Raw genomic sequence first — 18,105 nt, 5'->3', positions numbered from 1 at the left:
GAATATTCACACCCTTGTCACGTCCCCCTAGGTTCCTTGTTTTACTTACTGAATATTCACACCCTTGTCACGTCCCCCTAGGTTCCTTGTTTTACCTACTGAATATTCACACCCTTGTCACGTCCCCCTAGGTTCCTTGTTTTACTTACTGAATATTCACACCCTTGTCACGTCCCCCTAGGTTCCTTGTTTTACTTACTGAATATTCACACCCTTGTCACGTCCCCCTAGGTTCCTTGTTTTACTTACTGAATATTCACACCCTTGTCACGTCCCCCTAGGTTCCTTGTTTTACTTACTGAATATTCACACCCTTGTCACGTCCCCCTAGGTTCCTTGTTTTACTTACTGAATATTCACACCCTTGTCACGTCCCCCTAGGTTCCTTGTTTTACTTACTAAATATTCACACCCTTGTCACGTCCCCCTAGGTTCCTTGTTTTACTACTACTAATATTCACACCCTTGTCACGTCCCCCTAGGTTCCTTGTTTTACTTACTAAATATTCACACCCTTGTCACGTCCCCCTAGGTTCCTTGTTTTACTTACTAAATATTCACACCCTTGTCACGTCCCCCTAGGTTCCTTGTTTTACTTACTAAATATTCACACCCTTGTCACGTCCCCCTAGGTTCCTTGTTTTACTTACTGAATATTCACACCCTTGTCACGTCCCCCTAGGTTCCTTGTTTTACTTACTAAATATTCACACCCTTGTCACGTCCCCCTAGGTTCCTTGTTTTACTTACTGAATATTCACACCCTTGTCACGTCCCCCTAGGTTCCTTGTTTTACTTACTGAATATTCACACCCTTGTCACGTCCCCCTAGGTTCCTTGTTTTACTTACTGAATATTCACACCCTTGTCACGTCCCCCTAGGTTCCTTGTTTTACTTACTGAATATTCACACCCTTGTCACGTCCCCCTAGGTTCCTTGTTTTACTTACTAATATTCACACCCTTGTCACGTCCCCTAGGTTCCTTGTTTTACTTACTAATATTCACACCTTGTCACGTCCCCCTAGGTTCCTTGTTTTACTTACTAATATTCACACCCTTGTCACGTCCCCCTAGGTTCCTTGTTTTACTTACTGAATATTCACACCCTTGTCACGTCCCCCTAGGTTCCTTGTTTTACTTACTAAATATTCACACCCTTGTCACGTCCCCCTAGGTTCCTTGTTTTACTTACTGAATATTCACACCCTTGTCACGTCCCCCTAGGTTCCTTGTTTTACTTACTGAATATTCACACCCTTGTCACGTCCCCCTAGGTTCCTTGTTTTACTTACTGAATATTCACACCCTTGTCACGTCCCCCTAGGTTCCTTGTTTTACTTACTAAATATTCACACCCTTGTCACGTCCCCCTAGGTTCCTTGTTTTACTTACTAAATATTCACACCTTGTCACGTCCCCCTAGGTTCCTTGTTTTACTTACTAAATATTCACACCCTTGTCACGTCCCCCTAGGTTCCTTGTTTTACTTACTAATATTCACACCCTTGTCACGTCCCCCTAGGTTCCTTGTTTTACTTACTAAATATTCACACCCTTGTCACGTCCCCCTAGGTTCCTTGTTTTACTTACTGAATATTCACACCCTTGTCACGTCCCCCTAGGTTCCTTGTTTTACTTACTACTGAATATTCACACCCTTGTCACGTCCCCCTAGGTTCCTTGTTTTACTTACTAAATATTCACACCCTTGTCACGTCCCCCTAGGTTCCTTGTTTTACTTACTGAATATTCACACCCTTGTCACGTCCCCCTAGGTTCCTTGTTTTACCTACTGAATATTCACACCCTTGTCACGTCCCCCTAGGTTCCTTGTTTTACTTACTAAATATTCACACCCTTGTCACGTCCCCCTAGGTTCCTTGTTTTACTTACTGAATATTCACACCCTTGTCACGTCCCCCTAGGTTCCTTGTTTTACTTACTGAATATTCACACCCTTGTCACGTCCCCCTAGGTTCCTTGTTTTACTTACTGAATATTCACACCCTTGTCACGTCCCCCTAGGTTCCTTGTTTTACTTACTAAATATTCACACCCTTGTCACGTCCCCCTAGGTTCCTTGTTTTACTTACTGAATATTCACACCCTTGTCACGTCCCCCTAATTGTTTTACGGACTGTTATTGTCCGTCCCCCTAGGTTCCTTGTTTTATTACTAATATTCACACCCTTGTCACGTCCCCCTAGGTTCCTTGTTTTACTACTGAATATTCACACCCTTGTCACGTCCCCCTAGGTTCCTTGTTTTACTTACTTCACAAACTATTTTTACACAAAAGGTAACTATTCACAGTAGTAGGTGATAAAAGTAGACTTCACTGCTCCGACTATACCTAAAGCTGTAACAATAGATGACAGCACAGCCATGTTTTTAGCACCGAGCTTAATGAAACTTTGTATGTAGACTAATTGAATTGGAAAGATCTTTGACAAGTTTGAAAATCAGCTTGATTAATTTGTAACTTACGGAGTTATTGCCCTTTTGCAATTATAATTATTGAACCTTATGAACATGATAAGTTGCGTAAGTAATATCCAAACTTATATTAACAATGAAAATATCTCGAACAGGTTTGGAAATAAGCTTGATTCGACTCTAACGTACTTACGGAGTTATTGACCTTTGCAATAATAATTATTGAACCTTATGAACACGGTAATATGAGTAAATATGCACCAAGCTTAATGAAACTTTGTATGTAGGCCTATTAGATATATGTTCCTAGTTGGCTAGTAAATTACATAACTAGTTTGTATATATCAAGTGACCGTTAAGGCCCATGGGCTCTGTTTTTATTTGTGAAATGTTCCTCTTCCTCATATACATGTATGTGCCAATTGTATTTTGGAACCAAAATAAACACAACATGGCTGACAGATTGCAATCTCTGACTTTGTCAAAGTTCATTATTGCTTCTGAGAAAGTACCGTAAAGATCTTTTTAAAAAATATATATTTTTGTGGTTGGCGTAAGGATCCCGGGTGTACTTGTTGTATTTAGGTGAAAAATATTCATTAACTAATTGTGTAAGGATTCCAGGTATACGTGTTGTATTTCGGTGAAAAATATTCATTAACTAATTGTGTAAGGATCCCGGGTGTACTTGTTGTATTTAGGTGAAAAATATTCATTAACTAATTATGTGACCCGATTATAAGACCCGATATAATATAAAGTGACTGGCGTCTTCTCAATAAGTATTATATAAAGATACACGCTTGATTGACTTTAACAATGAAATGTTTGATAGCGATTTCATCACAGCCTACAAATACCTTGAGGGTAAACAATACTTATAACACCAACTTAAATGGACATGGTGCCAATTCCATTAGCGTTTAAAAGTCAATCTACAGAGACAAACATCACTATGTGTAACTGATATTTCAACAAATAAATCACGTTAAAATATTTCAGTAATATTAACAATTTAGATGAAAACGGTACATTGTCACAAATGTTGAATACAAGTACCTATTTATTATTGCAGTTCCTCCCTTACCCGAATCGCTTCACAGAATTGGAAAAAGATACGTCATGGTATTCCGCATACCATTACTTGTAAATAACCTTCGCCTTAGAAAAAGAGGACCAAGTATGATTTATTTTATCAAATATTTTAAATTGTATAAAACGAAAGTTATCCTGTTGAACGCTAAAGCATATACATATATTTTGAAACAGTTATTCTCCAGAGTGAGAAATATTGATACAAACCAAAATTACTGTACATCATAAAGCAAAGTGTACACTATTGAGTTGCGTGAGAGTTGTGTGTGACGTAGTCGGCACGGACTATCTAGAAAACAGTGAAGGCGGGGCGGCTCCAGTCGTGGAAACAATGAAGACAGTCGTGGTTGTGGCTGCTGCTCTTTCGCTTCTTGTTGCGGAACTTATCGGTGGAATTGACTCTACGGCTTCCACTTTCAGCACTGTTCAGTCTACAACACACAACGAAAAAAATGGCGATGGTCAGAAAATGTTGAATGACCTAACAGCCAAACATGGACCATCGACGACTACAACAACTACAACCACAACCGCTACGACACCCCCTTTACTGAATGGTCAGCCAGGTTGGGCAGAACTTTTAGAACAAGGATTGGACTTACTGGACAGTTCTATGACGTTAGAAGACCTTCAAGGTACTCTGGCATTGGCTACGTCTCTTGATGAACAAGGCTTCGCAGAAATTCTTACCGGTTTGAACATAGCCGTCCCGGGATCTCAACAACTCCAAAATGTGATGAAAGTGTTAACAGGCCTCTTAGACATAATAACATGGGGTTCTACACAGTTACCGGGTGGCAGTCCCGACGACTTAGTTAACCTTATATCAACCATGGACGATCAAAGCCTGGAACAGTTGCTTCAAAGTTTGAATGTGGACCCCTTAACACCAACAGAGTTTACTGATGCGATGGCAATTTTACAAGGCTTAAACGATTTATCTGGTGGAAATGGAGGAAGCGGAAATGGTGGGAATGGTGGAAACGGAAATGGCGCGAATGGTGGGAATGGTGGAAACGGTAATGGTGGGAACGGTGGAAACGGTAATGATGAGGTCATGGATGTGAATGCTATCTTAGACCTCATTAGTGTTATGAATGAACAGGATCTGCTGTCTTTAATCCAGAATAATAACCTAAATATAGACCCGTCGGAGGTCAGCGGAATACTGATAGTGCTGCAGACGTTGCCTGGTCTCATATCTTCGGGGGCTATTCCACTTCCAAGTACTAATGTGAATGATCTACTGAGTCTGATGTCAAGCATGGATATCCAGACTATGACATTGTTTTTTCAAGGTTTAAACATAGATGGATTTGATCAATCACAGCTCACTGGAGCTATGGCGGTGTTACAGAGTCTTGCATCTTCTGGAAATAATGTTCCTAGTGGAGATATCCAGGTCCTTCTAGATTTGCTATCAGATGTAGATCCTCAGACACTCTCTTTAATAATTCAAAGCTTAAACTCGGATGGACTCGACTTGTCACAACCTGGGGGAGCTTTGACCGTGTTACAGAACTTAATATCATCTGGAGCAATCCAACTCTCCCCCAGTGACATCACCTCTCTGCTGAACGTAGCCTCATCTATTGACCCTAAGACACTTTCTGTTGTGCTCCAAACTTTAAACAACGATGGTATGGATCTCTCGAAGTTAGGGGAAGCATTGACTATTTTTCAAACTGTACAAGGTGCATTAGCTGACGGTAATTTCAATTTGCTGAACAGAACTGATTTAAATCCGTTGACTTATCTAGACCTTACCGGACTCAGCGATGCATGCAACGGTGACCTCAATATCATTGTCTCTGAAGTACGGGCCGGTAAAACATGGGCTATCAGAAGTAAGTATCTCATGCAGGAGAAATATTCAATTATTAATAACGCTAAAATAAAGTACAAAATTGAACTTTGATTCCGTTAAATAATTAACCAAATTACACACTGGACAAGACAGGAAATGAAAATTTTGAAATATTTCCACGCTACACATGCACACATAATATCATATTGTTAATTTTCATTTTACTACAGTCAAAATCAAAGTTATATACACTACCATCGGATGTGTTATCGATATTATGATAACAAAACACAATCATCGCATTTGTCTTCAATATTATCATCAGCACAATATCATAGTTACAATTGCTCTTATAATCAATATTGTTATCAACACACTATCATTACATTTATCAAAATATCTTCGCCAAACTATCATCGCACTTATCATCGATATCATCATAAACAAACTATCATTGCAATTATAATCAATATCACCATCAACAAACTATTATCGCACTTATCAATATCACCATCCACAAACTGTCATCTCACTTATCATCAATATCATCATCAACAAACTATCAACGCATTTATCATCAACATCACCACCAACAAACTATCAACGCACTTATCATTAATATTACCATCGACAAAATCTCATCGCACTTATCACCAATATCGCCATCAACAAATTATCAACGCACTTATCATTAATACTACCATCGACAAACTATAATCGCACTTATCACCAATATCGCCATCAACAAACTATCAACGCACTTATTATATCATTAACAAACTATCATAACATTTACAATTAATATTATCATAGCATTTATCATCAATATAATCATCAAGTAATCATCGCACTTATCATCAATACTATACACACACTATCACAGTCATCGCCGCACTTATCATCAATACTATAAACACACTATCACAGTTATCATCGCACTTATCATCAATACTATAAACACACTATCACAGTTATCATCGCACTTATCATCAATACTATACACACACTATCACAGGCATCATCGCACTTATCATCAATACTATAAACACACTATGACAGTCATCATCGCACTTATCATCAATACTATAAACACACTATCACAGTCATCATCGCACTTATCATCAATACTATATACACATACTATCACAGTCATCATCGCACTTATCATCAATACTATTAACACACTATCACAGTCATCATCGCACTTATTATCAATATTATAAACACACTATCACAGTCATCATCGCACTTATCATCAATACTATAAACACACTATCACAGTCATCATCGCACTTATCATCAATACTTTAAACACACTATCACAGTTATCATCGCACTTATCATCAATACTATAAACACACTATCACAGTCATCATCGCACTTATCATCAATACTATAAACACACTATCACAGTTATCATCGCACTTATCATCAATACTATACACACACTATTACAGTTATCATCGCACTTATCATCAATACTATAAACACACTATGACAGTCATCATCACACTTATCATCAATACTATAAACACACTATGACAGTCATCATCGCACTTATCATCAATACTATACACACACTATCACAGCCATCATCGCACTTATTATCAATACTATACACACACTATCACAGTCATCATCGCACTTATCATCAATACTATAAACACACTATGACAGTCATCATCGCACTTATCATCAATACTATAAACACACTATGACAGTCATCATCGCACTTATCATCAATACTATACACACACTATCACAGTTATCATCGCACTTATCATTAATACTACAAACACACTATCACAGTCATCATCGCACTTATCATCAATACTATACACACACTATCACAGTCATCATCGCACTTATCATCAATACTATAAACACACTATCACAGTTATCATCGCACTTATCATCAATACTACAAACACACTATCACAGTCATCATCGCACTTATCATCAGTACTATACACACACTATCACAGTCATCATCGCACTTATCATCAATACTATACACACACTATCACAGTTATCATCGCACTTATCATCAATATTATACACACACTATGACAGTCATCATCGCACTTATCATCAATACTATAAACACACTATCCCAGTCATCATCGCACTTATCATCAATACTATAAACACACTATCCCAGTCATCATCGCACTTATCATCAATACTTTAAACACACTATCACTGTAATCATCGCACTTATCATCAATACTATAAACACATTATGACAGTCATCATCGCACTTATCATCAATACTATACACACACTATCACAGTTATCATCGCACTTATCATCAATACTATACACACACTATCACAGTTATCATCGCACTTATCATCAATACTATACACACACTATCACAGTTATCATCGCACTTATCATCAATATTATACACACACTATGACAGTCATCATCGCACTTATCATCAATACTATAAACACACTATGACAGTCATCATCGCACTTATCATCAATACTATACACACACTATCACAGCCATCATCGCACTTATTATCAATACTATACACACACTATCACAGTCATCATCGCACTTATCATCAATACTATAAACACACTATGACAGTCATCATCGCACTTATCATCAATACTATAAACACACTATGACAGTCATCATCGCACTTATCATCAATACTATACACACACTATCACAGTTATCATCGCACTTATCATTAAAACTACAAACACACTATCACAGTCATCATCGCACTTATCATCAATACTATACACACACTATCACAGTCATCATCGCACTTATCATCAATACTATAAACACACTATCACAGTTATCATCGCACTTATCATCAATACTACAAACACACTATCACAGTCATCATCGCACTTATCATCAGTACTATACACACACTATCACAGTCATCATCGCACTTATCATCAATACTATAAACACACTATCACAGTTATCATCGCACTTATCATCAATACTACAAACACACTATCACAGTCATCATCGCACTTACCATCAATACTATACACACACTATCACAGTCATCATCGCACTTATCATCAATACTTTAAACACACTATCACAGTTATCATCGCACTTATCATCAATACTATACACACACTATCACAGTCATCATCGCACTTATCATCAATACTATAAACACACTATCACAGTTATCATTGCACTTATCATCAATACTATACACACACTATCACAGTCATCATCGCACTTATCATCAATACTATAAACACACTATCACAGTCATCATCGCACTTATCATCAATACTATAAACACACTATTACAGTCACCATCGCACTTATCATCAATACTATACACACACTATCACACTCATCATCGCACTTATCATCTATACTATAAACACACTATTATAGTCATCATCGCACTTATCATCAATACTATACACACACTATCACAGTCATCATTGCACTTACCATCAATACTATACACACAATATCACAGTCATCATCGCACTTATCATCAATACTATACACACACTATCACAGTCATCATTGCACTTATATGTATACATTCGTTGATGTTCTGAATTTGATCATCTGTATGGACATAACATAACAATACTCACCAAAAGAAATCCACTAAATTTCTTATCTTTATCAATACACTGTTAACGATTTCTTATAAATATATGTTTTCAGACATGACCTCTGTACATGCGACACTGATATACGAAAAACGATCTTTACACATCCCTATCTATCACAGTTACTACTCTTTGTTTCAATCCTAGATATCAGACAGACTGTTAAGGTTAGTGATGAGCAATCCAACATTATCGTTTGATGCACCAATACATTAAACAGATGAACGTTGCTTCTTGCTTGCAGTGGTAGATGCCTGGGCGAAGATACCGGCTGGTGTACTGGACGGCAACAGACGATGGCTTGGCTCCTATGATCAGTGTCTGGCTATCAACCCAGATTTTCAGGAAGGATCACGGTTCGAAACTAACTACTGCGTCGCTGTAAGAATGTCAAACCTTATTTATATTGCTTTAGTTTATTAAGAAGTGTTAAGACGGCTATTCATATTCTTCTGTTCTGTAAAATGGGGTTATCGAAGATCTAGGCCTATCTCGTCGATATACTCTGACGGGATAGAATTATGGATTGTTGATTAAGTTAATTCATTTAAATTCGGACTCTCATGTATAACGTCCAATTAACAGTCAGGGTCATGTAAGGTCGGACTCTCATGTATAACGTCATATCAACAGCCAGTATGGAACGCCATAGCTGCCTTAAGACTAGATGTTTTATTGCATCACGTCACCATGTCATAGCATCGTGTCACCATGTTATAACATCGTGTCACCATGTTATAACATCGTGTCACCATGTTATAGCATCGTGTCACCATGGTATAACATCGTGTTACCATAATATAGCATCGTGTCACAATGTTATAACATCGTGTCACCATGTTATAATATCGTGTCACCATGTCATAACATCGTGTCACCATATCATAGCATCGTGTCACAATGTTATAACATCGTGTCACCATGTTATAATATCGTGTCACCATGTCATAACATCGTGTCACCATATCATAGCATCGTGTCACCATGTTATAGCATCGTGACACCATGTTATAGCATGATGTCACCGTGTTATTGCATCGTGTCACCATGTTAAAGCATCGTGTCACCATATCATGGCATCGTGTCACTATGTTATAACATCGTGTCACCATGTTATAATATCGTGTCACCATGTCATAACATCGTGTCACCATATCATGGCATCGTGTCACCATGTTATAGCATCGTGACACCATGTTATAGCATGATGTCACCGTGTTATTGCATCGTGTCACCATGTTAAAGCATCGTGTCACCATATCATGGCATCGTGTCACTATGTTATAGCATGATGTCACCGTGTTATTGCATCGTGTCACCATGTTAAAGCATCGTGTCACCATATCATGGCATCGTGACACCATGTTATAGCATGATGTCACCGTGTTATTGCATCGTGTCACCATGTTAAAGCATCGTGTCACCATATCATGGCATCGTGACACCATGTTATAGCATGATGTCACCGTGTTATTGCATCGTGTCACCATGTTAAAGCATCGTGTCACCATATAATAGCATGATGTCGCCGTTTTATTGCATCACGTCCCCATGTTATAGCATCGTGTCACCATGTCATAGCATCGTGTCCCCATATCATAGCATCATGTCACCATGTTATAGCATCGTGTCACAGAGTTATTGCATCGTGTCGTCATGTTATAGCATTATGTCACCGTATTATTGCATCGTGTCACCATGTCATAGCATCGTGTCGCCAAGTTATTAAAGGGACAATTCGCTCAGACTAATTCTTTTACATAACCAAGAAGCAAAATATGGCATAAATGTATTGTTCAACATTTCTTATGAAACATATAACATAAAATATTGACAAATTCCACGTCATTGTTTAGTATTTCAATTAATATCGTTGAAATATCAAATCGTTGATCAATACGATTAAGTAGGTACAATATGGCCGCTGTACCCATGCATGAGCCAAAGTCACGCACGTTAAGCAAATAAACTACATAACCACTGAGAAGGTGATGAAATGGTTTTTAGGCAAGGCAATTCACCTAATAAGGTAAACACACTACTGTCAGAGCGATTTGAGCAGTTCTAGACAAAAGTTGCATTACTCTACGAGCAAGGGACAGGGTTCGGCATACAAGAAGTTCGACCACAATGTGTAATGGCGGACAGCGAGCGAGTTTGAACATCTACACACATGTCACAACCATGGGCTTTTCAGGCATATCACAGTAAAACCGAATAATCTAATTTCCATTAGAACTGGTTTTTTTCCGAAATATGTACAAATTTTAATGTTCTCTTAGACTGAATTGTCCCTTTAAGACGTTTTCTATTAAGACTACTCGGAATGCATTTGGATTTTACCTTACAGTCAAGCGAAAAGACGATCCCGATCACCATCTGCTAGCCGGAAATTATCTTCAGTGTTGTTTGGCGGGAGGACGTTTGGTAGGTATGATTAGATCTATGGTTAGATCTACAGCTACAAAATGACAATTTTCAAATGACTTTTTTAATGACTAATGAAATAGGTAGCGAATATATATTATGTTTCCTAATAGTTTCGTATCTTTGAAAAGGTGTCTCTTTTTTATTATGATACAGTCGCTTTTTTTGGCGGTGTACAGTCAAACAGAAGTGCTTAGTTTAAAAGGTCCCAGTGAAAAGATTATACACAACGGTTCTGTTTCTATTAAAATCCATGAAATATATTACGGCTTTGTTGTTTATTAATATTTCAACTGTTTACAATGTACGTTGAATAGTTCAAAGTATTGTGGTAAGAAAGTACATGTACATGTAAATAAAACAATAGAGAGTAAAACGATCAATTAATGTTTATCGTGTTTTTCATCTTTCTTTTTTTCATATAATTGTCTTAAAATACTTAATTTATCTTAATGTCTAGAATTGATTTTTTATTGCTTCTGTAGTAATAATTATAAGCATAAATATATTTATCACATTTTGGCTGATTCGAAGGTATCAAGTGAACAAGTTCGGCCAAAATTTCGCTCGTCTCTCTAAAAAATCCTTCCTTGCAGTCAGTAGATAGAGAAAATGTGGAAAATATGGGTCAAATATAAAGTGTTTTTTTTTTTTAATTGCGTACCTGTATTATGAAACTGATGTCCGATAGTTGTTGTCTTCAAATTTCTTGTGGTACCGCGGCATTTTAGTTCTTCAATCTGTACAGATATACAGTCATTAACACTCAGGGGCGTAGGAGGCGGGGGCGACATTGCAAACATGTCCCCCCATTTACGCCAAATGTGATGTTCTAAAAAATGCACATTGAATGCACATTGAAAGAAAAAAGTGTCATCCTGCACATTTTTCGTACTTCATTTTTAGAAAATTTTCCGCTGCGCGGCGTGTTTCCCAAAACTTTCAAGCATGTAATGTTCAAACCTTGTAATAATGATAACTAGATATACACAAACTAGACTAAAATGTCCATCAAGAGATAATAGTGTTTCAAAAAATGTTTCTTAAAAGATTCGTTTGTTATATGTTTTAGCAAGACAATTAATTCATTATTATTTTTTGAGATACACAACAATGTGCCGATGGTGTGAATTTGGTATACATGTACATGTTCAGATCGAGCAGGGTTGCATAATGGTATGACGACATTCACAATTATCATTTCTAAATGCAGGTACTTTAAATCGAAAAATTACCGTGTTAGGAACGCTTTTAAATCAACAAAATACATTGTAAAACTCATCTCAGTCATTCTAAATCGTAATATTTTTTCCCGAGGGACACCCCTGGACCCCACAAACAACAAAATCTTGCGCCTTCGGCGCTCGCAAAATCATCGTAAAACTCATCTCAGCCATTCTAAATCGTAATATTTTTTCGGAGACCCCTCGACCTTCCAAACAACAAAATCTCGCGCCTTCAGCGCTCCAAAATCATCAAAATACATCTTAAAACTCATCTCAGTCATTCTGAATCTTAATATTTTCTCCGGGGGATACCCCCAGACCCCCAAACATTCAAAATCTCGAGACTTTGGCGCTCGCACGCTACTTTGTGTATTCATTAATTTCCTGTTAGCGACGCTACTGTCTATAGATGTGTACAAGGGTTATATGTAATGATATATGAACTTTTTTTTATAAAGTATCCATGTGGGTGCGGGGCGCTTGGGGGGGGTTACAAAATATTGAGGGCCTTTCCCTACCTTCCCCCATTACGTTTCATCTTCCTACGCCACTGTCACTCTTCTTGCAAAATAAGAAAGGTATATTTGTATAATCCTTTTAAAAATGCAATTGACCTTGTGCGTCTTTAACACATAAAATAACCTTTTTGCTTGAGGGATGTTTTAAGTTTTTGTTTGTTTCTTTCTTTTTTACAAGTCCGTTCTGCCACACGTCCCGCTCAAGTTTTTGTATTTAAAGCGATACTGTACTTATAGGTATTTTAGACAGCGATAATGGACCGTATGTTTTAACAAGGATTTATAAATATACGTCCTTGGTTTTAATGACATCAACAATTTTGTTGAAAATGAACGTTTTATAACATGAATCTTATATCTTCACTCTTCTTTCTGTGAACTGCCCACAGACAAAGGAAAGTTCTTCAAAGATAGAATTTCGGAGTGAAAGTTTGACCAATAAAAATGCATATTATTATATCTATAAGCCAATTAAATCAATAAAAATTCAATCTATCAGTCCGGTAAGTCACCTAACTGGTACCTACCCTCACCTATAATTAGAAGAGGCGTTTGTAATATTTACGATAATGTTTCCTTAATTGTATATATTTATGTATATATATACATTGTATTTATAAATTATTTTCTGTAGAATACATTTCCTATGATATATTGATTGAACTGATGATGCCGCGCAACCAAAATCACGGACTGAAGCCAAATTAGATATAAACGTCTATATAGTTTTCTTACTATATAAACAAAAACTTACCGGTGTATACACAACGACATGTATCATATGTATCCGGCCTTAAGGGTTCCAATATCGGACGATCATCATACAAAATTACACTGATATTTTGGTAAAAAATTAACGGTTTAATAACGCACAAACTGGGGTACAATGACATTACAGTATACACAATCTTCAAAAAATGTGTAATGTGTTAAGTTATATATTCCATTCTTAAAAGGTTATCGTTGGATGAATTTCTCTGAAAAAAATCACAGCTAAAAAAAAATCTTCTGATGATTCTTGTTCAAGCATTTGTGTTGCTTTAAATAAATAAATCACAAACACACCTTCTAAAACACAAATTTAGATAGTATAACAGGGAAGTTGTTCTTGTCATTAATTTACTTACATGTAGATCTACAATGCACATGTAGAAAAAATGTAGAGCTATGAAATGGACAAGAATAAGGCTTTTTGTTTTACAAGGGAGGTAACCCCCTGTGATACATGTATACATGTAGTCCTACAGGTAGGTGGTAATTAGTCCGCTAAACCTGCCTATATTATTAGGCTTTTTTTATTTTTATTTTTTTGCCTAATATATAATATATATTAGGCAAAAAAAAAATTAAAAAAAGCCTAATAATATAGGCAGGTTTAGCGGACTAGGTGGTAATTTGGCCGTTGTCCTGCGGATCTCAAAACAGTTTGTCAAAAAAAGGCGAGGTGTTCCGATTGGGCCGAGCAGGTGATCTGGATCGTCTTTGTGCTTGACTGTAAGGTAAAATCCAAATGCATTCCGAGTAGTCTTAATAGAAAACGTCTTAATAACTTGGCGACACGATGCAATAACGCAGTGACACGATGCTATAATTTGGTGACACGATGCAATAATATGGTGACACGATGCTATAACATGATGACACGATGCAATAAAATGGTGACATCATGCTATAATATGGTGACACGATGCTATAACATCGTGACATGATGCAATAACACGGTGACATCATGTTATAACATGGTGACACGATGCAATAATATGGTGACACGATGCTATAACATCGTGATATGATGCAATAACACGGTGACATCATGCTATAATATGGTGAATCGATGCTATAACGCGGTGACACGATGCTATAACATGGTGACATGATGCAATAATACGATGACATCATGCTATAACATGGTGACACGATGCTATGATATGGTGACACGATGCTATAACATGGTGACACGATGCTATACCATGGTGACATGATGCAATAATATGGTGACATCATGCTATAACATGGTGACACGATGCTATTATATGGTGACACGATGCTATAACATGGGGACGTGATGCAATAACACGGTGACATCATGCTATAACATGGTGACACGATGCCATGATATGGTGACACGATGCCATGATATGGTGACACGATGCTATAACATGGTGACACGATGCTATGATATGGTGACAGGATGCTATAACATGGTGACGTGATGCAATAAAACACCTAGTCTTAAGGCAGCTATGGCGTTCCATAAGCCAGGGTCATGTAAGGACGGACTCTCATGTATAACGTCCAATTAACAGTCAGGGTCATTTAAATTCGGACTCTCATGTATAACGTCCAATTATAGCTATTACACGACACAGAACAAAAACCCTACCTGATCACATTATATTAACAACTGGTCAAGGTACAGAACCAAGACCTTTCCTCATAGGGGCGAGCGTTCAACTCATAACCACACTACAGACGGTGTCCAGAGAGACGTTAAGGAAACTAAGTTACCAAGAGAAAAAGAATATCCTATTTGTTTGCCTTTTACAATGATGCAATAGGGACGGCATGTACAGTTCTAATGCCCTCTCTGCAAGTTGGTATTTTTCTAGATTTTGACAGACGCGTTTACAAATACTGGTATTTTATATTGTGCGGGTACACATGTGTTGGTACGCTTGGCTTTGACGATTTCATTGTTTCAGGGAAGTGAGGATGTCTTGATGCTGGGAATGTGTGTACCGTCAAGTTGTACTATGGAGGATATCTACAACTTAACTGGTGCAGGTACGATCATGTCCTTCCCCTTGAAATATATTCTTACTTGATTCATCATTGGATTAACATCTATTTACACCAGTGATAACAAAACCTTCAAAGTCTGTCAATAGTATTTGCTCTCTCTGTCAAAAAAAAAAAAAAAAAAAAAAAAAGAAAAAATCCTTATCAAGGCTTTAAAGGCTAAATTATTATTGTTCATATGTGGTGGTGTCTTTTCATTTGGTCCTTTGCCGGGAAATTCTATCACGACCTTTCAAGACGAAAGTTAAAACCACGACTTAAGACAATATACTCACTTACTTAAATGTCACATATAAATAATTCTGAAACATTGGCCTCTGAATTGCAGTTAACTGGCTAATATAGTTGAGAATGAAATAACAAGTGTAAATGAAATTCAAGAAAAATGTATTTTGCATTTGTTCGGAAAGTGGCGGAGTGAGGTTCACGACTTTATTTGAATTGATAAGTATAAGTGAAGTGATGCATTTTATGTAGCTACAAGAAAGAAAAACATTGATATGTAGTTAAATAGAATACATTTAAAATATAGTACCACGCTATGCCATTTTAGCCATATATTATTATATCTACTCGTAACTCACTCTTCCACAGTGTTTGACGTTTTCCCAATGGTTGATCTGCCCGCAATTAACTACGCCAGATGCCAAAAGGAGGTAGCATACGACACCAAAGCTATAGCGGCACTGTAAGTTTTACATCACGGCATTACACAAACACGGTGTAACACAATATATACATGTATATGCTAATATCTCTTTTTGTATCTTAGATGCTTGCTTTTTGTTTTAAGGATTGATTGTCAATTTTGTTGCTTGCATTGACTGATGAAGAAAGTTAATCTCGTGCAAATGAAGTGAACTGCGAAGCAGTTCATGTAACATTTGCACGAGATTAACTTTCTTCATCAGTCAATGCAAGCAACAAAATTGATAATCAATCCTTATATTTACGTTAACCAATTTAAATATCCCGCTTTTGAAAAAAGTCAAATTATATGTATTCGGTATAAGATTATTATACAATTTGCAACATTGTACCAGTTATCGTACATGTATGTACAGCTACGGAACAGCCGCCAGTCAGTTCTTTTCGTCACCAAGGCAACATAAAATGTAGTTCCGAAAATAACTTCATTCTTTGCGCGTTTGTACAATTAAAAACGGCGATTTTGAAATATTGTTTTTATGTACAAGAATTAATGGCTTAAATTTTATCATAAAAACATGATCATGTAGCTTCAAATACAAAAAATTGCTGCGCAGTACTAGCAGTGCAGTCAACGTGTAATCCGGTTGCTCGATTTAGCAGGGGTCCGGTTTTGAAGAAAATGACGATTGTGGTGAAAATGCTGAATAGGACCTAGTTGGTATCTAAACATAATCAAATCTTTTAAAAATCAATTGCGATTGTTGTGGAATGTACCTGAATGTTGTATTTCCGTCTGGTAATTGTTTGTAGCTGGCAGTTAAATGTTTATTAACTAAACCTGTTGTGAAATCCAACCCCTGTGTCTTATGGTATGCGATGCAGTCCAAGAACCATGCTTCAGGGGCTCAATAAAACGTGTTAAAATGTGGGATTTAGTCGCAGATCACTGGAAGACTTGTGTGTTATTCTTGAAATGTGATAACTTCTCTGTCAACTGGAGTTTTAGGATTAAAATTCTGTATAAAGTAAGTAGAGAAACATTGATTTGAAATGTTGGTGGTTTCCAACGACCCTCGAATGCCGTGGGTTTTGACACTCGCAGAATCGTTTCGTTAGGCTTATGTCACTGAAATCAGCCTGTTTGGTATTTGAGCGTATTTTTATGGAATCTATCGTTTCTAAGCTTACATGTATGTCACCGTTTCGCATATAGATCTATATATTGTACACATTATCCTAACTATTTGCGTTCGATTATGCCTACTTCGATGAGTGATGAACATCGCTGCGCTCAGTAGGCCTAGCCTATGTTCAGCATTTTCCGGGGCTTGAGCCTAAGTCATCGTTTCTTCAAAATACGTGTAAAATATCTGTAATATCATATTACCAACAATTTCTAATATCACTTTATCAAACATTTCTGTCTGTGTTTCTAAATGTACAGCGATAGGCCACATCCCAGAAAGTTCATTCAAAACTGAAGCGGCGTAAAACTACAGAGCTCTGTAGGTTAAAATGTA

General features: G+C 37.1%; 1 pseudogene; it reads left to right on the top strand.

Moving 5' to 3' along the window:
- The first annotated feature begins 3,822 nt into the window (after nt 1-3,822).
- LOC138315215 (O-acyltransferase like protein-like) overlaps nt 3,823-18,105 on the top strand; it is a 33,022-nt pseudogene continuing 18,739 nt past the window's right edge.

The sequence above is a fragment of the Argopecten irradians genome, chromosome 1 (genome assembly GCF_041381155.1).
Source record: "Argopecten irradians isolate NY chromosome 1, Ai_NY, whole genome shotgun sequence".
Taxonomy (NCBI): domain Eukaryota; kingdom Metazoa; phylum Mollusca; class Bivalvia; order Pectinida; family Pectinidae; genus Argopecten; species Argopecten irradians.
Note: the sequence above shows the minus strand (reverse complement) of the source record. Positions and strands in the feature narration are given on the sequence as shown.